Raw genomic sequence first — 17703 nt, forward strand, 5'->3', positions numbered from 1 at the left:
GAAGAATACATATTGGCCTAAACTGATGAAGACTTTTGGCGGGGGGGGGGGTATTTATTATAGCAAAAAGTTAAAAATGTTGTTTTTTGTTTTTTTAAAATTGTCGGTCTATTTTTGTTTATAGCGCAAAAAACAAAAACCGCAGAGGTGATCAAATACCACCAAAAGAAAGCTCTATTTGTGGGAAAAAAGGACATAAATTTTGTTTGGGTACAGCGTCGCACGTCTGCGCAAGTGTCAGTTACATCGACGCAGTGCCGTATTGCAAAAAATGGCCTGGTCATTAAGGGGGAAAATCTTCCGTAGGCTGAAGTGGTTAATTAAAAGCAGTGGCTCCCCGAGACTCAAAATTTGTTTCAAGGGTTCCATATTGTAAAAAAAAAAGAGTTGAAAAAGACTTCTTTACAGAAAGGATATGCATGAATGCAGCCACTCAGCCCCACTTTGATAATACAAGACCATTATACGTCAGCATTAGCACCTGGGTGCTTATGGAAAAGCTCCACCCCAAACGGAATATGTGTCCATTCAAGTTCTATTAGGATAAACAAATATTTACTTCTATTTGTGGTTTTAGCTGTTGTTTCATAATGATAGTCGCCAATTTTTAACAAGGAAAATCAAAAAGCCTTTTGCAGATGCATTACCAGTAGCACTTTATAGGGGTTCAGTTCAGAACAGCTGTTAGAGGGATCTCAAGTTAAAATGTATTTTTTGTGTTTTCCTGGAGATACAGGAAATACACAAAGTTTTAACGCATGTTTTGTACTTTCTCCTTAGCTCCAACCCCCTCTCTCGCAGTCTCTGCCTCAATCTTAACAAGGCACAACCTGTTCAGGTATTTCTTGGACACACCTCAGTAAGATCTAAGCAAGTCAGCACATTGTGACTCTGGCAGCTGAGTTAGATCCAGGTCTGTCAGGATCTTTTCCCACTGACATACAGGTAGGATTCCTTTCTATTAACAATTTCTCTTATAGAACTGTGTAACTTTTAACCTAGAACACACAAAAACAATGAGCATTTCATGGGAAACCCTTACTTTAGTGCTTCTGCTCTTCGTTGTATAACAGGTACAAAGTGTAACTAGCTCTCAAAGTAACTTTGCTGTTCCTTGTTCAGTTCCTTATCCTTTCACCTTATCTCTGTAATTTTAAGTATTCACAACGCTCATTTTTTACTTGTATTTGTAATGCATAGCACACTTACTTACACAAATGTAACTTGCCTTATTTGAAATCAACTACACAACTTTTTTTGTGGAACCCCAGAGCTGTTCCCAAGCACAAATAATTTTAAAATTTATTATGTAACAGTGAAAGGAAATATAGACAAGAACAAAATCATGTGAAATCCAATGGATCCATATGAAATGTAAAATAGATGTGTATATATAGTATATTTTCCTTTGAAGAAAAAAAAAAGAGATTTGTATGTAACAATATAGATGACAAAGGACAATAGAGGTATAGAAGTACAGCATACAGAACAAAAGAGAGCAGAAATATCATACATGACTACAGATCATACATATAGACTATAGACAGAACCAGAGCCTTCCCATTGTCTCCGTCGCTGTCCCTCACAAAGACAGTTTTATTCAGTGCTTGTGTTTTCCCATGCCGATTCTTATTAAGATGAAAACAATTGTATGTTCACTTCTGTGGTCAACAGAATACTTTTGTATAGTTAGTTAGCTATTCATGTTTTGCCAAATATTAAAATGTAGTTCTGATTGCACTTTCTTTATAAACCAGATTATATTATGGCAGTGTTGGCACATCAAAAATAACAATTCCTGTCTCTGAAAAAAAGACTTTAGGATCATTTAACTATGTAAAGAGTAAGCGCATTATATTGCTGTGAATTAACTAAACAGCATAATATTTATTGCCCAATTTATAGACTTTGGAGATCCCCACAAAATTATACATTGTGTAGAAAAATACAGACTAGCCTGCTTAGCTTATTTGCTACACAATACCACATAGGACAAACAGACACTGTAATGGTAAAACAAGATAAAAATACACTATCTCACAAAAGTGAGTACACCCCTCACATTTTTGTAAATATTTTATTATACCTTTTCATGTGACAACACTGAAGAAATGACACTTTGATACAATGTAAAGTAGTGAGTGTACAGCTTGTATAACAGTGTAAATTTGCTGTCCCCTCAAAATAACTATATATTTATATATTGTCTTTAAAGCAAATAGGTGGAGCTTTATTCTCCTTTTCAGATTTTAATGAAGTTGGAACTATTTAGACAAATGTGGAATCGCAGGGTGTTTTTCATTACAATATGTGTTTGTTTGTTTGTTTCTGGGAAATCATATTTGGGAGAGTTGGAAGCAAGTAATAATAAATATTTTTTTTTTTTTTTACTTCCCATTCTGTTCTGGTGCTGTTATCCCAAGTTCTTATGGCTAATATTAGTGCATAGAAAAAATTTCCTGCAAGGCATGCGATTGTGGTAACCAAACCAATTCTGCACCTTTTTTGACGAGTGTTGATGTAACTATGAGTTTGCACACAAAAGTACACACTAACTGTACATCTTGGACACCATTCCTAAAATGTATCTAAGTGTGTGTGTGTGTGTATATATATATATATATATATATATATATATATATATATATATATATATATATATATACACACACACACACACACACATACACTAAGGACAGATTGCATTATAAACGAAAAAAAATGAACTATAGAGTTTTTGATAATTCAAATATTTTATCCTCACTAGAAAAGAAATTATAAGTAGCAACAGAGTAATAAGATCATGCATGTGTTGACAGTGTTGGACTGACAGCGTTGGCAAATCAATACATCTGCCATCCACGTCGCGCTGCTTTGTTGACTAGAATCTATCCCTATTACACAAAAATTAATTTTCTTATTGCAGGGGCAAATAGTCCATTCTACTTTGTGTACACTAACACATTCATTTTTATGTACTGCAACACATTGTGTTAAAGCAGCATATTTATTTTGAATAGTCTTTTAATTTACCTAACTGTGTGGAAGAAAATACACAGCCGTGTGTAAAGTCTACTGTATATTTGCATTGGGAATGCTATGTAGAATGAACGTGCCTGTAAAGACAAGGGTTTTAGTGCATATTCCTGCAATACAAAGTTGTGAATCCAACAGGCCAGGGAGGCCTAAATGTAGGTTCCAGTTATAGTTTTTGTAAGCTCATTAGCTTCTGGAATTAGCCCACACTTGGCCTAAAATCCAACCCAAACCAAATGTGGTGCAAGTTACATTTTTAATAGCAGAAATGTTGTAGATACAAATTTTGATATGACCTTCTTGCCAATAAAAACAGGTGATATCTTACAGTACATCTGTTCATTTTGATTGCCTAATATTACAATGTTGCCAGCTACCAAAGGCCAACAAAACGCTGCTTTCTAATATCCGTAAATTGGGACAGGAAACTTTTATTATTATCTAGAGGCTATGAGCATTTTGTCCAGCATTTCCTCTGGAACTGCTATGCTTATAAATTATCATAAGATATGTGTTCATCTGTGTTACATTCTGTAAAAATAATATATACATAAAGAAGGACAGTTTCCTTTAGATCATGTTTATCCTTTTAAAAATGTTAATAAAACATGCTTATGCTTTTATTCCGCTTCACTATACAATCCTGTGCTAATTAACCATTTTCCGCATGGCCTATTGTAAAATTTCGGCTGGGGGGAACTTTCTAATCCTGGGTGGACATCCTCCAGTAATGTGCCTCATGCGCACCCTAATGAGCGCACAGCAGCACAATCTGTCACCCGCTGTGACCACCGGCACCGACCACCCAGTGGAAGAAAGATCGTTGTACCAGGCCGATCACGATACCATGTGATTACTGTGACCAATCAATGTTAATAGTTAATAGTACACAATGGCTTTCATTCATAGCCATTTATTGTGATCTCTGTGATTGGTCACAGTGATCACATGGTACAGGGGCCAATCACACATGATTACTTAAAACAGTGATGAGATCATCATTGTGATAAGCATTGTTTTTTAAATCAAGAAAAGTTTTATTAAAGTAACAGAAATAGAAAACAATTAAGATAAGTAAGGCCAAGACTGCCTCATAGATACAACTGAGCATCCATAGACACATCACAATATATAAAAATGCAATTAGCTGGGTCCTGATGACCAATATCATTGGTTAGTTCAGGTGGCAGGTTACCAACTCACCTAATTAGGTTGAGTTTCTTATCAAGACAGGAGAAGTAGTCAAAATAAAAGGGAAGTGGGAATAGGACCCAAGGTGTCCTTGCCTTCAATGAATGAGGTTTAACCTGATATATCTTTATTAGAACGATTGGTAGAAAAAGTGTATCAGGTTAAACCCCAGTTGTACACTGATAGCGTTTGTAATTGGAGATGACATAGAGGAGGAAAGCAGACTGACTTTCAGTGACAGAGGGGAAGAAGCCACTTTCTCTGCGGACGAGCCAATAAAAAAAATGTATTTAAACTACATAAAAAGCTTACAATAAAACAACTAAACAGGAAATGGGATATGCTATCTATAGAATCTTACATTGCCAAAAGTTTAATTCCCCGAGGCTTACATGAGCGTGTCATTCCAGCAGAACATCTGCACAATGAACGTTTTTTAACTAAATGAAAGCAGAAATGTATTGTTCATGGAGTGTCCATAATGAAACGCATAGTGGGGGAGGAGAAATTACAAGCTTCGGAGCTACAATCACAAATTGAGGTTAGTCTGCAACAACTTGAACCCTTCAAGGATCAACCAGAATTTGAAAAACAAAACAAAATTTTAAAAAAAGAAGTTATTAAAATACAAAAAAAAATTTGAAACGCTAAACAATCCAAATTTCAAAAGGGACGTGGATAATTGGGCCAAGGGAGAAATCTTTGACCTGACAAAGACTAGAGGTAGAAGCACCTTGAGAAAAGGCCGTCAGTGGTCACGATCCTCAACCAGAGGAGCACCAAATATCTCAGAGAGTGAGGAAGACACAGAAAGAATGGTGGTTTTTAGAACAAAAACGGTCACCTTTGGAGGTGACAACTACCACCAAAGGGATCACAATACCCACAAGAGGAACAGGAGGAAAAGGAAAATACAAAAGTGCTGAGGACAAAGAAGAAACTACCAGGGCCAATACCCGGAGCCAGCGGAGATGACCGAGATAATCTTCCCATCATCATTAGACATTATTCCCCAAAACCCTCATCTTGACCAACACTCCAAGACAATTATTAACCTCTCAGAATTTAAATTAGAAGATAGACATAGAAAATTGCTTTAAAAAGGACTCTCCTACTCACCTACTGGGTCAATGAACGAGTTTGAGGTATATAAAGATTACAGTTACATCAAAGACCTACCCAAGAGCAAGATGGGAACTCTCTAACTGAATCCCAAGATGATGAGGCTCTAGATATACTCACCTCCCTATTAACGGAAAGTGAGGGCAATGACCAACCTACCCCTACTCCTTCTAGCCCATGGAAACGAGATGCCAACCTACTTATAAAATTGACCAAAAATGCCCCCTTTCCCTAAAAATGGATGGTTGGGGGTCTTTTTAGACCTCGTTCAAGATGATCTTACCAAGGTGAATTGGCAAAGAGGAAGAAAAGACAACCTGGACCCTGAACAACACCAGGCCTTAAGAGAACTGAAGGAGGCACCAAATCTGGTCATCAAGAAAAGCGACAAGGGGGGTAATGTGGTATTACTCTCAACAGAATACAATGAAAACTAGATAAAAAGGCAATTAAATGACCTATCCACCTATGAAAAACTTTCTACTAATCCCTTTACCTCCTTAATTAACTAAACTTTAAACTTATGCTTGCTCTTGAAGCCGGCCTTTTTTCTTCTAGGAATGAATAGGAGTACCTGAAAGTAAAGGCGTTTAATACTGCTACCATCTACATGATTTCTAAAGTCCACAAATTCTTGACAAACTCGCCAGGTAGGCCAATTGTTTCAGCGGTGAAGGATTGTTTTGCAGAGGATTGGAAGATACCTAGATGCCCTACTGAAAAAAATGGTCTGAGTTACCCTCATACGTCAGAGACACCCTTGACCTATTAGCAAAAATTAAAGAAGTTATTGTATACCTGGAACTCTCCTGGTAGGCACTGATGTAGAGTCTCTTTATACGTCCATACCCCATGTATGGAGTTTGGCAGCGGTAGCACACTTTCTCGACCAGAAATTTCCACATGTGGGGCCTTAAAATAGGTTCATTCTTGATATGCTACAATTTGCCTTGAGCAACAATTGCTTTAAATTTCTGGGCATTTACTACAGACAAATACAAGGCACCTCCATGGGGACCCCATGGGTTTTTCATCACCCTTTAGCCCTCACCCTGTCTCCGCAAACCGGAAGTCTGCGAACAACTGGAAACTGGAAGTAGACGGCCAGACGGCCCCATGCCGGTTTTGAGTGGATGACACCTTGTGCATTTCACCAGGACTAGGAATACAGAGATTCACAACCCTGCATACCCGCAGACCCCTGCAAAGGATTCTAGATTCACCACCTTGTCCCTGCAATCAAGGACTAATTCAATATCGTCCAAACAGTGAGCCTTTTTCAAGCTGGTATACCCAGCAAGCGATCACAACCTGAACACCTTTTGCGGCTTTGTGCTTTGACTCAGCTGACTATATCCTTCTACTTAACTCCCATGCGGTGCCATCTTAAATGTTTTATGGAAACATAGTGCTGAATGATTAAAAGGCTTACTGCAGATCTGTTCCTCCTAGACTCAAGTCACATTGCTACATCACCACGTGCTGCATTCCACTGCTGTACCGTTTCTATGACTGATAGTGCTACACCAAGAAACCAAACCCGCCTTGTTCGTTACCTGGCAGGGACACCTTCCAGCCCAAAATTGCATTTGTCTGATTATCAATGCCTTTTTAATACTGTAGATACCAAATGCAGCAGCTTTAAAGGCAAATACGGAGTCTGGAAGTCCATGGTTAAGCACAATACGGATAACGGTCTGTGCTACAAAGGTTTTCCAGAACTCACCTTGTCTGATGTACATAAGCATTATGTGTTAAGTCACACTAAACTACTTGAGGTGATTTACACATGTGGATGACTTGAATATGGCTGAGCTCATGGGCATGTGTTATTAAGTGACAATGTTGTCAGTATTTACCATGTGTAATTTTCTATTGTTTATGCTTTCCTTTCAATGATACACTTTTTCTACCAATTGATTTAATAAAGAAATATATGGCCTAAACTGCAGTTTGTTCCTTTTCCTTCATTGAAGGCAAGGACCCCTTGCATCCTTAGACACAACATATGTCACTCAATAAGCACCTACAAAAGATACAGAATATCAGTCCCACCTAGCTTTGCAGGTTCTTCAGCAGCGGTGCCCATTGCTTTCAATGGGCAGGGGGGGTGAAGGAGCGGTGTATACATTGCTCCTAAACCGCTCCAAAAATGCTGCTTGCAGGACTTTTTCTAACGTCTTGCAAGCGCACCGCTCCAGTGCTTTCACACTGGGGCTGCAGGGGAGGCATTTTTTAGGTGCTTTACAGGTGCTTTACTATCTTTAGCGCCTGAAAAACACCTCAAGTCTAAAAAAAGAAAAATATTTGTATATTAAAAAAAAAAAAAAAAAAGTGTTTAACCACTTCAGCCCACGGAAGATTTGGCTGCTCAATGACCAGGTCATTTTTTGCGATGCGGCACTGCGTCGCTTTAACGGACAATTGCGCATTCGTGCGACGCTGTACCCAAACAAAATTGACGTCCTTTTTTTCCCACAAATAGAGCTTTCTTTAGATGGTATTTGATCATCTCTGCGGTTTTTAATTTTTGTACTATAAACAAAACAAAAAAAGAGCGACAATTTTGAAAAAAAAACATTATTTTGTACTTTTTGCTATAATAAATATCCCCATTTTTTTTTTTTTAAAAAAAGTTAATTTTTTCCTCAGTTTAGGCCAATTTGTATTCTTTTACATATTTTTGGTAATAAAAAAAAAAAAAATCGCAATAAGTGTATATTGATTGGTTTCCGCAAAAGTTATGGCATCTACAAAATAGGGGAAAGATTTATGGCATTTTTATTATAAATTTTTTTTTTTTTTGCTAGTAGTGGCGGTGATCAGCGTTTTTTTTTTTTCTTTTTTTATTGGGACTGCGACATTATGGTGGACAGATCGGACACTTTTGACACATTTTTGGGACCGCTGACATTTATACAGCAATCAGTGCTATAAAAATGCACCGATTACTGTGGAAATGGCAAGGAAGGGTTTAACATTAGGGGGCGATCAAGGGGTTAACTGTGTTCCCCTCGCGTGTGTTCTAATTGTAGGGGGATGGGACTGACTAGAGGAGATGACAAATCATTGTTCCTAACTAGTAGGAACACATGATCTGTCTCTCTTCTCCTCACAGAACAGGGATTTGTGTGTATACACACAAACGACCCTGTTTTGGCTCTAGTGGCCGAGATAGCGACCGCCGGCCATGCGCATCGGGGCCCCCCCCAGTACAGCAGGCTTGCGCGCCTGCTAAACCTCCAATTAAAGGGTCGACATACAGCTACAATGGTTTGAGGGAATGTGCCGACCTGCCAGAGTATAATGACGGCGGCTGGTCAGCAAGCGGTTAAAAAATTTGGAAAAAAGTTATTTAAAATGTTTTTTTTTCTTTTTACATACTGCCATCAGACAGTATCCCTGATCACTGCCACACCAGTCATATGATGATGCTGTACTGCTCTGGTGGCATGACAGTATTAAAAAAAAAGATTGTGAAAAAAAAATTCCCTTATTAAATACATTGGACTGCCTACTTTCCAAAAAGGGGACATTTGGGGGTTGTTTGTACTGTCCTGGTATTTTAGGGCCTCTAGAAATTAGCTAGGCTATCAGTACATCAGGATTGATCAATTTTCAGATATACTGTATACCATAGTTTTGTACATGCTATAGCTTTTACACAGACTAAATATAAACTGATTTGGGTTATTTTTACCAAAGAAATGTAGCAGAATAAATTTTGGCCTAAATTTATGAAGAAAGATTAACCACTTGCTTACTGGGCACTTAAACCCCCCTCCTGCCCAGACCAATTTTGAGCTTTCAGCGCTAATGCACTTTGAATGACAATTGCGCGGTCATACAACACTGTACCCAAATGAAATTTTTATAATTTTTTTTCCCACAAATAGAGCTCTCTTTTGGTGGTATTTAATCACAGCTGGGGTTTTTATTTTTTGCTAAACAAACAAAAAAAGATGGAGATTTTTGAAAAAAAAAAATCATGTTTAATAGTTTGTTATAAAATTTTGCAAACAGGTAATTTTTCTCCTTCATTAATATGCGCTGATGAGGCGGCACTGGTGGGCACTGATAGGCTGCACTGATTGGCACAGATAGGCACAGATAAGGCGGCACTGATAGGCACAGTTAAGGCGGCACTGATGGGGACAGATAAGGCGGTACTGATGGGCACAGATAAGGCGGCACGGATGGGTGGCACGGATGGGCGGCACGGATGGGCGGCACGGATGGGTGGCACGGATGGGTGGCATGGATGGTGGCACGGATGGGTGGCACGGATGGGTGGCAGGAATAGGTGGCACGGATGGGCACTGATAGGTACCACTGATGGGGGGCACTGATGGGCGGCACTGATGGGGGGCACTGATGGGCAGTGATGGGCGGCACTGATGGGCACTTATGGGCACTGGTAGGTGACACTGATGGGCACTGATAGGTTGCACTGATGTGAGTGCTGATGGGTGGCACTGATGTGGGTGCTGATGGGTGGCACTGATGGGTGGCACTGTGGGCACTGATGGGTGGCACTGTGGGCACTGATGGGTGGCGCTGATTGATGGCACTGTGGGCACTGATGGGTGACACTGGTGGGCACTGGTAGGCAGCACTGCTGCCTATTGCTTTGTGTCAGAAGATCGCCGTGATCGGGACTGATGTCCCGATCACGGCCGCCGGTGATCGGGTTTTTTTTTTTCCTCCTCACGCTGTCAGCGCGAGGAGGAAAAATAGCCGATTACCGGCTCTGTTTACATCACATGATCATCTGTCATTGGCTGACAGCTGATCATGTGGTAAGGGGTCGGGACCAACCCCTTACTCTGATCTGTGATCAGGCGAGTCTCATAGACTCGCTGATCACCGAGCGTGCCGCGCGCGCCCTGCAGGGGGCGCGCAGGCCGCTCGTGCACGGGACGACGTCAATAGACGTCGTCCCGGCAATTTAGATCCGCGCTGTTGCCGTCATTTGGCAATGGCCCGGATCTGAAGCGGTTAATTTTTTGCTAAATTTTATAACAGAAATTATGAACTGTTAATTGTTGGTATTTTTTTGCTTATATAGCAAAAACTAAAAATCCCAGTGATGATTGAATACAAAATAAATCTGTTTAAAAAAATTGATAACAATATCATGTGGGTAGTGTTGCATGACTGAGTAATTAGCATTCAAACTGTGACAGTGCTGAAAGCTGAAAATTGGCCTGGGCAGGAAGGGGGTAGAAGTTAGACATGTGCAGAACGAAAAAAATAGTTTACTTTTGTTTAGTTTTGATTTGTTATTTACATAAATTTGTTTACTTAATGTAGTTCAATTAGTTTTCGTGACTCATTTCATTGATTCGTTTTCGAATCAATTTCAAATAGTCTCTTTGGAAATTGAAAAACTATTCGAATTTGAAAAGTATTTGAAAACGATTTGAATTCTAATTTCGTCTGAATTCAAATTTCCTTGTCGGATTCGTTTAAACTCTGTACTATTTTAATAGAGAAATTCGGATGCACCCGAATAACGAAAATTGGTCTGAATTTTAATTTGGAATGAAATGAACCGCACATGTCCAGTATTGAGGTGGTTAAATAAACCTATCAAACAATACAATTAAACTTGAATAAAAATGTTAGGCTAATATACACTCTGTAGTATATAAAAAGCAAAACTACATGAAAAGAAAATATTTGTATACAGAAACTCAGGCAACCAACAGTTAGCATACTGTTGATCTGTGACAAAAGTCACCTAAACATGCCAGACAAGATGCATTCCTTCTCAGATATTTAAGAATGACGTATAAAAACATGTTGCTTTTAAAATTACAATGATCCATATAAAGTTTTGACTGTGCCAGGCTCTGCCTTTTATATATTTATTTTGCTACATAGTCATAAGTGTTGCACAACTTAGTGGCTATTATGGCTATGCCAGATATCCAGTAGTGTACTAAAATTGTGTACAGGTGATGCTACAGCGATGCTACAGCAAAAAGAACATCTTAGACAACTGTGCACTTCCAACACTTTAGTAACAGTCTGGGTTCTGGAATGAATGTGCCCCTGTGTATAAAGCCAGCTCCAATATGACATGATTAAGCCCTTTTCTGGCAAAATGCGTTAGATGGGTGGATGACAGGCGGGACGTCTTGTCATATATTTGTGTTACTGAAATTTTTTTAAACGTGACATCATTGTTATGTGGCTTGCTCATTCCAATATATAGACATGGTTTGATTAATTTTGTGTTGAGGAATTGTTATGGCCAGCACACAGCCCTGACCTCAACATTACTAAACACTTGTGGGATAAACTTGAACATTAATTGCCAGCTAGGTCATCTTGTCCAACATCTGTACCTTCTTAGGTGTGCTTAAAAAAAAGTTCATCTCACTTGAAAGCCTTTTTGAAACATTTACTAGTTAAAATAATTCAAATACATCCAACGTGTTTCTTGGGAAAAGAGCCTCCGCCTTCTTCAGGGCAAAAAATCTATAAAAAGTAAAACATACTGTAATTACAGTGCCTTGCAAAAGTATTCCCCCCCCCCCCCCCTTGGCTTTTTTCATGTTTTGTTGCCTAACAACCTGGAATTAACATGGATTGTTTGAGGATTTGCATCATTTAATTTACAGAACAAGCCCACAACTTTGAAGATGTGTTTTATTTTTTTTATTGTGAAGCAAACAACAAATAGGACAAAATAACAGAAAAAGTGAAAGTGCATAAATATTCACCCCCCTAAAGTCAATTCTTTTGTAGAGCCACCTTTTGCGGCTATCACAGCTCCAAGTCGCTTTGGATAAGTCTCTATGAGCTTGCCACATCTTACCACTAGGATTTTTGCCCATTCCTCCTTGAAGAACTGCTCCAGCTCCTTCAAGTTGGATGGTTTGCACTTGTGAACAGCAATCTTTATGTCTGACCACAGATTTTCTATTGGATTGAGGTCTGGGCTTTGACTAGGCCCTTCCCACACATTTACATGTTTCCCCTTAAACCACTCAAGTGTTGCTTTAGCAGTGTGTTTGGGATCATTGTCCTGCTGGAAGGTAAACCTTCGTCCTAGCCTCAAATCACACACAGAGTGGTACAGGTTTGCTCGAAAATATCCTAGTATTTAGCACCATCCATCTTACCCTCAACTCTGACAAGTTTCCCAGTCCCGACTGCTGAAAAACATCCCACCATCATGTTTCACTGTGGGGATGGTGTTCTTTGAGTGATGTGATGTGTTGGGTTTGCGCCAGACATAGCGTTTTCTTTGATGGCTAAAAAGTTCAATTTTAGTCTCATCAGACCAGAGCACCTTCCTCCATACATTTTGGGAGTCTCCCACATGCCTTTTCGCAAACTCAAAAAGTGCCATTTTGTTTTTTGCTGAAATTAATGGCTTTCTTCTGGCCACTCTGCCATAAAGCCCAACTCTATGGAGCGTACGACTTATTGTTATCCTATGTACAGATACTCCAGTCTCTGCTGTGGAACTCTGCAGCTCCTCCAGGGTTACCTTAGGTTTCTGTGCTGCCTCTCTGATTAATGCCCTCCTTGCCCGGTCCATGAGTTTTGGTGTGCGGCCGTCTCTTGGCAGGTTTGCTGTTGTGCCATGTTCTTTCCATTTGGTTATGATAGATTTGATGGTGCTTCTAGGGATCATCAAAGATTGATATTTTTTTATAACCTAACCCTGACTTGTACTTCTCAACAACATTGTCCCTTACTTGTTTGGAGAGTTCCTTGGTCTTCATGGCAGTGTTTGGTTAGTGGTGCCTATTGCTTAGGCCTCTGGGGCCTTTCAAAAAGGTGTGTATATGTAATGACAGATCATGTGACACTTAGATTGCACACAGGTGGACATCATTTCACGAATTATGTGACTTCTGAAGGTAATTGGTTGCACCAGAGCTTTTTATGGGCTTCATAACAAAGGGGGTGAATACATACGCACGTGCCAATTATCAGTTTTTAATTTCTGAAAAATAGTTTTATGTATATATTTTTTCTAATTTTACTTCACCAACTTAGACTATTGTGTTCTGATCCATCACATATAATTCAGATTAAAAAAAAAAACAATGAACTAAACGCAGTAATGTAACAAAATAGGTAAAAAGCCAAGGGGGTAAATACTTTTGCAAGGCACTGTTTCTCAAGTAAGCGATAATTAAATAAGTCCGTAAAAACTACATAACAACAAAATATCTTTAAAATGTTCAAGTCAATAAAATGGCACTCAATCCCAATATTCTGACGCTCAGGTTGATTCAAAAGTCATATAAAATGTATTGTAAAAGAGAGCAGAACGTGTCTTCTAGAAGAAGCTGTTATCATGCAGCTGTTGCTGCAAAAACTTTCACTTCAAAAATGCAGTGAGCTTCCTGCGGTTTACCAACTTCCTGGTAGTGGAGAATAGACCCACTGCCCAACCCTCATGCCACAACATGATTCTGTGTGCCCAAGCTACCTAGCAGCAGGCCCAGACATTTTTATATAGGGGTGGAGGTGTGCCAAATGATATGCAAATAGCAGCTTACATAAATACTATTTGTATATCAATGTTTGGAAGCTCTATGTGGCTCATTATTTCTTTGAGTAATGTTACTATTAATACTATTAACAACAGTATTGTTTATTTTGCTTACTGTATAACTAATCCAAGTGAAAACACCTAATTTTTAATTGTCTAGACTGGATATTGGAAAGGAAACACAGGCTAGGGTTACAGTTAGGCTGGTCATACACTGATCAGTGTGTGGCAGCCCCGCCTTAACAGAAGTAAAAAATTTGGGAAACATCTGTCGTAGGGACATGTTGGAAACTTTTCCTCAATCAGCAGCAGTCAGAAAACAATGTTTCAGTGGGGGGGGGGGGGGGGGGGGGGGGATTCCTCCATTTACCTCATTTATGTGGATGGAGGAATCTGTTACCTTTTTTTTATCCAGGCCCCAGTTGAAGGAAAAAAGTGTATGGCCAGTTTTAGTTTTTTGGTAATCATTTGAAGCAGGAAGGAAATGTTCCTACATTTATATGTTAAAGTGGAAATGCAACCAGGCTAGGCTATTGACATTTAGTATTGGCCTCTGTAGTTGCAGGCACTGTGTATCAATTTTATTATTATTATTATTATTATACAGGATTTATATAGCGCCAACAGTTTACGCAGCACTTTACAACTTGAGGGTAGACAGTACAAATACAATACACTTTAATACAGTAGGAATTAGAGGGCCTTGCTCCTTAGAGCTTACAATCTAAGAGGGAAGGTCAAGAGATACAAAAGGCAATAACTGTGGGCAATGTGCTGATTGAGAAGATACATGTACAGTTGTTAGGTGGGGGCCAGATAGGTTTCTCTGAAGAGATGAATTTTCAGGGATCATCTGAAAGTGGATAAAGTAGGAGAAAATCGGACAGACTGGAGTAGAGCATTCCAGAGGATGGGAGAGGCTCTGGAGAAGTCCTGAAGGTGAGCATGGGATGAGGTGACAAGGGAGTTTGAGATCAGGAGGTCCTGGGAGGAGCGAAGAGAACGATTAGGTTGGTATTTTGAGACTAGGTTAGTGATGTAGCTGGGGCCAGGTTGTGGATGGCTTTGTAAGTTATAGTTAGTATCTTGAATTTAATTTGGTGCATTCTCAAAGTTTACAGCAGAAGCAATGATATCGTCAAAGTTATCTCAGGCAGCTCCCACTTCTCTCTTTCTCGGAGTTCCTTTTCTGTGTTTACATAGGAGATTAAGGCTGGATTCACATCTAGGCAGTTTTAGTGCTTTGTGCATATTTGCAGATTTGCACTACAGTCCATTTAACATTGTTTACTATGGAACACGTTCTGTAGTGCAAATCTGCAAAATGCAAAAAGCACTAAAAATGCATAGGTGCGAATCAGGCCTAAAAGGCTGTTGGGTCAATGCTGGGACTGGGAGTAGGAAGGAAGGTGAACTGAGCTGGTGAGATAGCAAAAAAAAAAAAGAGTAGTTTCACAAACACTTTTTATAGAACTATATTTCTAGCATCTCCATTCTCAGGAGGTTTTCTCATAAATGTCTATAAGCATAGCTCCCATCTGTCCCTGATATGGAGGGACTGTCCCTGATTTGGAACACTGTCCCTCTTTCCTCCTCATTTGTCCCTTATTTTGGTCCGATCCATATCGTTGTATAAAAAATGCACTATTTATCTATCAAAAAGCAATTCCCAGCACTAAACCTTTCATCCAATTTCTAAATTGCTGCATTTGTGAATTTCAAAAGCCAATATAAAGGAATAGTAGTGGTAAAAAAAAGCACTTATGGGTTTACCAATATTTATTTATTTTTGTTTTGTATAATTCTACTTTAGGGGGGTGTGGTGGAGGCCTGTCCTATCCCCACATAGTTTTGGTGTCCCTCATTACCATCTCAGAAAGTTGGAAGGTATGCTATAAGTAGCTGCTTCACATGCACAACCAGGACACAGAATAAGTTTGGCTCAAGATGTAAGCAAACAATGGGGGCCATGCCCACCAGATCAAGGTAAGTATGTATCTAGGGCATAGGCGTGCACAGGGGGGTGCCGGGTGTGCCTGGGCACACCCTAATCCCCTGACATACTTGTCTACACCTGGATGAGAGGGGCAGCAGGCGGCATATAGAACAACCGATGCTCTGCATTTTCCAGCCTACAGCCGTTGAATGCCTTCGGGAGGAAGAGAAGGAGAAGCGAGCATTCAGGGGCTGTATGGAGGAAAATGCAGAGCATCGGTTGTTCTATATGCCGCCTGCTGCCCCTCTCATCCAGCCTGGTGCACTATGTTTCCAACAGCTACTGTACTAGAACTGCTGGCATCGCCTCCCAGCTCCCCATGACTCCTTTGTTCTAAGTAACTGCTGCAGGACCGCCCACCCAGCTTCTCCACGGCTCCGCCCATTGAATTTACAGCAGCAGGCAGATGGGGGCATGGCATCCGAAGGACTGCAATAGCCAGCTGATCCAGTAGGAAGGAGGAGGTCTCCACTGTGTGAGGAAACACGTGAATCCTGGAGGGAGCCGGAGACACAGCAAGCATGGAGTCCACACTGAGAGCAAGTGAGTGCCACCGATCCCATCCATCGCCCCACCCAGCACTGCCACCGATCCCATCCATCCCCCACCCAGCACTGCCACCGATCCCATCCATCCCTCACCCAGCACTGCCACCGATCCCATCCATCCCCCCACCCAGCACTGCCACCGATCCCATCCATCCTCCCACCCAGCACTGCCACCAATCCCATCCATCCCCCCACCCAGCACTGCCACTGATCCCATCCATCCCCCCACCCAGCACTGCCACCGATCCCATCCCCCCACCACACTGCTGCCATGCCCCCCAGCACTGCCACTCATCCTATCTCCCCCACTCAGCACTGCCACTAATCCCATCCCCCACCACTGCTGCCACCGATCCCATCCCCAACCACACTGCTGCCATGCCCCCCAGCACTGCCCCTACCTATCTCCTCCACCACTGCTGCCACTGATCTCATGCCCCTCAACACTGCCACTCATCCTATCTCCCCCCCAGCATTGCTACTGATCCCCCCTTCCACTGCCACTCATCCCCCCCAGTACTGCCACAAATCCCCCCACCACTGCCACTAATCCCATCAACCCCCAGCACTGCCAATGATCCCCCCCCAACCTTGCCACTCATCCCATTCTCCCAGTACTGCCACTGATCCCATTCCCCCCCCCCACCACAACCACCGTCAACACCACTGATCCCATCAACTTTCCAACACTGCCAATGATCCCATCCCCCCGGCACTGCCACTGATCCCATCAATCCCCTAGCACTGCCACTGATCCCCACCCCCCCCCCATCACTGCCACCCATCCCACCCTAGTACTGCCACTGACCCCATTACCCCTCCACCACAACTGCCACTGATCCCATCAACCCCCTAGCACTGCCACTGATCACCCCCCCTCCAGCACTGCCACTGATCACCCCCCCTCCAGCACTGCCACTGATCACCCCCCCTCTCCAGCACTGCCACTGATACCATGCCCTCACCCCACCACCACTGCCAACTGATCCCACCTCCCCCCTCTCTCACCCCCACTTTCTCCCTCTGACCAGCTCTGCCATAAGATGTACAAATGTATTGAAATATTAAAAATTGTTTTAACACATTTCAAAATGTTTGTTTACATTTATTTAAAAGTGTGTGTCTGTATATATATGTCTATATATATATATATATATATATATATATACCCACACATGTGTGTGTTTGAGTTTTGGAGTGCACACCCTAATCCAATAGGCTGCGCACGCCTATGATCTGGGGAGTGATTTGTGGGCTAGTTTATGTTAGGCCCCTTTCACACTGGGGCG

At 41.1% G+C, this 17703-nt stretch overlaps 1 protein-coding gene across 1 annotated transcript in view; it reads left to right on the forward strand.

Annotated features, from left to right (window-relative positions):
* The first annotated feature begins 793 nt into the window (after window positions 1-793).
* The window catches only part of GJB3 (gap junction protein beta 3), a 53981-nt gene continuing 37071 nt past the window's right edge, over window positions 794-17703 (forward strand). The window contains exon 1 of the mRNA XM_073615438.1: window positions 794-945. The gene's annotated coding sequence lies outside the window, so the exon portion shown is untranslated. The remainder of the gene's footprint in view (window positions 946-17703) is intronic.

Source organism: Aquarana catesbeiana, linkage group LG02 (genome assembly GCF_042186555.1).
Source record: "Aquarana catesbeiana isolate 2022-GZ linkage group LG02, ASM4218655v1, whole genome shotgun sequence".
Classification (NCBI taxonomy): Eukaryota; Metazoa; Chordata; class Amphibia; order Anura; family Ranidae; genus Aquarana; species Aquarana catesbeiana.